Below are 4516 nucleotides of genomic sequence, written 5' to 3' on the forward strand. Positions count from 1 at the left end.
GACCCTCCCTGGCACCCCTCCCGTCCTCTGAGCCTCTCCTCCTCCCCGCCATCTGACCCCTTCATGCCTCCCCATGCCAGAGGCTTCGGAAGGGCCTCCCTAATTCACTTCCTCTTTATGAGCACTGATCTGCCTGACCTTGCTCTAGCTACTGGGGACGCAGAGTGACAATGCTTAGAAGCTCTTCCTTATCAAGACCTTTGTAGGCGTTAATAAATCCTGCCCACCCATCTCCCAAGGTGGAATCAGTCCTACTGTTCCCTCTTTACAGACGAGGAGACCGGAGCGTGGAGGGGGATTTGGTTACCCAGGGCCGCACTGCCAGAAAGTAGCCTCGCCAGGTCCAGACTCCTGACCGCCCTGCTCTTCAGCCTCTCGTGAGAGTGACAGACAAGGTCCTGGCCTTCTGGAGCCCTGCGGCCCAGAGGAGAGAGGCAGGAAATACCAAACCAGCAAGCACATAGGGACAAGGCTGATAAAGATCCTGATGGCTTGGGGCTTGAGAGCTTGCCCCAGGGGTCCCTAGGGCCACCCTTGGGGCGAACGATTCCCTAGAATTCACAGAAATCAGAAAAGCAGTGATCCGGTCACAGTTTATTTCCAGGAAAGGATGCAGTTAAAATCAACAGAGGATCAAGGCGCCTAGGGCAGGGTCCAGGGGAGACCAGGCACAAGCTCCCGGGTATCCCCTCCCCGTGGAGTCACGCAGACAGCCTTTCGTCCTCTTGGCAGTGGTGTGTGGCAGCATGTGCAGAGGACTGACAGCCAGGGAAACTCACCTTGGTGTCTGGGGTTTTTCTGGGGGTTGGTCACATAGGCAGAGGCTGACCATCCCTGTGACTGGCCACAGGTTCTGGTCCCTCTAGAGATCGTGCTGGTGATGCATGGTGGCCCGAGGCCCTCACCATAAACCGTGCAGACACACTCCAGGGGCTGAAGGATGACCTTCCAGGAGCAGGGCCAGGGCCAGGCCTGCACACAGCACATGCAGGATTTCGAGCACCCCAAACCTGCCGATTGCACTCCTGTGAACAGGGCTAACTGTTACAGTGGACCAGGAATACATCTTTAAGGATTTCATGTTGAAACTAAGGCCAGAAGGAAGTGGATCCTTACCTGCCGGAGCCTTCAGATGAGACTGCAGCCCTAGGTGGCAGGCTGGTGAGAGACCCTGGAGGCGAAGCCATGCCAGTGTCTGAGGGCAGAGAATTCCAGGCAGAGGGAACAAGAGGTGCAAGGGCCCTGTGGTAGGACCAAGCTTCCAAGAATAGGAAGAGGGCCAGCACAGCCAGCCCAGGGGGAGGGACCATCTGGAGCCGGGGTAGAGGACCTGTGGACACGATGACAGGATGGGAGGAGATTAGGAGGGTGCCCCTATCTGCGGCCTGAACAGCTGAGCTGGTGGCGGAGACACACACTAGGTAGGGACACCCTCCAAGGTGACCCCTGTGATCCCTGTCTCCTGGCGTCTGCACCCTCTGTACTCCTCTCCCCTGCTTTGGGCAGGACCTTGTGACTCACTTCTAACAGTAGAGTAGGACAAGGGTGATGGGATGTCACTTTCAAGATTAGGTTTCAAGATCGAGGCTTCCCCCTCGGGAAAGTTTCGGTTGGCAGCGTGTGCGGGACCCTGAAGCAAAGGACCCCGAGAAGCTAGAACCCATTCCTGCCCTCACAGAAATGGTTTGCTGTTATTTTAAGACCCCACATTTGGGGCAGTATGTTACCCAGAAGCAACAGATCACTAACCCAGCAGGTGTGGCCAGGGGTCAGGAGGCGAATCAGGAGCTACAGCATCGGCCATGTTGAAAAAAATTGTAACAGACATTTTGCCTTGGGTTGGCCTCCCGCAATGGCAGAGCCTGAGACAAGGATTTGAGTGCAGGTACTTATTTGAAAGGGATCCTAGAAAGCATGGGTGGAGAAGCTGGGAAGTGAGATGGGGAGGAGCAGGCAGCAAATGTGTACATTACTGCTGCAGGCACCCAGGGCTCAGCCCCACCCCACCCTCTGGGACAGGCATCTCCATTATCCCACGTGAGGAGTGAGGGAGCCGGGGTACTGATCCACCAAAACTGATGGAGATCGATTCCCAGGGTGTCAGTTCCTGGACCTGCATCCACAGGAGCCATAGAAAGCCCTCAAGCAAAACATCGTGAGTGTTTGGGGGAGGGGGGGTAGCTAGAGTAAGCTGAGTGAGGCACACGGTGATCTCTCCCTTTGCCTCAGGCTCCGGTAGGTCTCAGCACATCGCTGTGACTGATCCATCTTCACTCGAAATTTTTCTATTTTATTTATCATGTATATTTTGCATTAATTTTGATTATTTAAAACGGTGCATTAGAACTGTATTCAACTTTTTAAAAATTTTTTACTGTTTTACTTTTATTTTTGAGAGAGAGACAGGGTGCAAGCGGGGGAGGGGCAAAAAGCGAGGGAGACACAGAATCTGCAGCAGGCTCTGGAATCTGAGCTGTCGGCACAGAGCCCAACTCGGGCCGAACCCATTAACTGTGAGGTCATGACCTGAACCAAGGTCAGACGCTTAACCGAGCCACCCAGGCGCCCCAGGACAGAATTTATCTTGACTATTTGAGTTCTTTGGCTCCCCGTTAAATTTTGCTTTCTGCGGTGAGTGCTCCACCTCCTACAGAGGTCCAGCCCTGGGGTTCACAGAAGAACCCCATCAGGAAATCCAGGAGGGGACTCAGATGTCCGCTGCCACCTCAGAATCAGGGCAGGGTCAGTTCGGATCTTAAAACATCAGAGATCTCAGGGCGCCCCGGGACGGGGCGGGAGGGGCTCAGTTGCTTAAGCCTGGGACTCATGATTTCGGCTTAGGTTATGGGTCCAGGGTTGTGAGACCGAGCCCCGCGTTGTGTCAACAGCACGGAGCCCACTTGGGATTCTCTCTCCCTCTCTGTTCTTCCCCCCACCGTGCATGTGCTCTCTCTCAAAATAAATAAACTTTAAAAAACAAATCACAGCTCTTACTTCTCACTTGGCCACTGCCCAGCCCCTCGCAGGTTGCTGTAGCAGAAGGAAGAGAAACCAGCGCCTGCAACCAGCTTTTAAAGCTTTCACCCGGAAGTGACCTTAGTCATAGCCAGCTGCTCACATTTCATTGGCCAAAGCACGTCACGTGGCCACACAGTGGGTGGGGCAGTGATTTCTTCCCTTGTGCAGGGGAAGGAAAGCAAGAATGCTGGGGACTGGCGCCCGTGACCATTGTAGCGTTCCTGAGCGAGGGTGAGGGGGCAGCTGGGCGTCTGGGGCTAGGCAGGGTGGTCTAGGGAGGGGCGGAAACACAAGAGGCTTCAAAGTATAATTGGTATTGACTTTCTGGAGGGCCTGTCCCAGATTCCTGACCCCTGGCAGGGGTTGGTGGGTCCAGCCACAGCCCTGTCTTACCTTCTCTCCCTGGACTTTAATGATTTATTTTTAAGTTGATTTCTTTATTTTGCGAGAGAGAGCGCATGCGCGAGTTGAGGAGGTGCAGACTCGAGTTGGGGAGGGGCAAACTCAAGTTGGTGGCATTTGTTTGCCAGTGCAAAGCCTGTCATGAGGCTCAAACCCACAAACAGTGAGATCATGACCTGAGCCAATATCATGAGCTGGATGCTTAACCAACCGAGCCATCCAGCCCCCCGCCCCGACTATTTTTAAGTGTCCAGCTTGTGGCATTAAGGACATTCGCCCTGTCATGCAACCCACCGTCCGTGACCCGAACTTGTTCATCTTCCCAAACTCAAACCCTGTCTGCATCACACACGGACTCCCCAGCCGTCCCTCCTTCTGTCTCCGGAGTTGACTGCTCTAGGGACCTCGTCCGGATAGAACCACATAGTATTTGTCTTTTGTGACTGGCTTGTTTCACTCAACATATTGTCTTCTATGTTCGTCAAAGCTGTAGCAGAACGTACTTCCTTGTTTTTCCAAAAATTTTAGGCGGTCAAAAACAGACCACAACACATCACCTTAACCCTTTGCACGTGTGCCGTTCAGGCGCGCGAAGCACTTCAGCACCGTTGTGAAATCAACCTTTTCATCTTGAGAAAGGTTTGCATCTTTTTCATCTTGCAAAACTGAAACTCACTACCCGCTGAACAACAGGCCCCTGTTCGCCCCTCTCTCCGCACCCACCCCCCCACCGCCCCCGGCAGCCACCATTCTCCATTCTACTCTGTTTCTTCACTCTTTCCGTGACCTCATAGAAGTGGAATCAGACAGTATTTGGCTTTCTGGGACGCTTTTTGCCTTCAGCGCGATGTCCTCGTGGCTCACCCATGGTTCAGCGTGTGTCAGAATTTCCTTGCTTTTTATTGCTAAATACTATTCCATTGTGTGATTCTAGTACGGTTTATTTATCCATTTGTTCGCTGATAGAAACTTCAGTTACTGCTCCTTCTCGGCTGTTGTGAAAATAATGCTGCTGTGAACACGGGTGTATAGATATTTCTTGGAGACCTTACTTTTGGGTCTTTTGGGTAGATTATACCCAGAGGAGGGACTGCTG

General features: G+C 53.1%; 1 long non-coding RNA gene across 1 annotated transcript; it reads right to left on the reverse strand.

The window, feature by feature from the left end:
* Positions 1 to 589: 589 nt before the first annotated feature.
* On the reverse strand, positions 590 to 3080 carry LOC115273019. Its single transcript, XR_003900608.1, has 3 exons — positions 2995 to 3080; positions 1117 to 1330; positions 590 to 1025 (listed from the first exon to the last, which is right to left on the reverse strand). It is a non-coding gene; the product is annotated as an uncharacterized LOC115273019 (long non-coding RNA).
* Positions 3081 to 4516: the final 1436 nt, after the last annotated feature.

The sequence above is a fragment of the Suricata suricatta genome, chromosome 12 (genome assembly GCF_006229205.1).
Source record: "Suricata suricatta isolate VVHF042 chromosome 12, meerkat_22Aug2017_6uvM2_HiC, whole genome shotgun sequence".
NCBI classification, from domain to species: Eukaryota; Metazoa; Chordata; class Mammalia; order Carnivora; family Herpestidae; genus Suricata; species Suricata suricatta.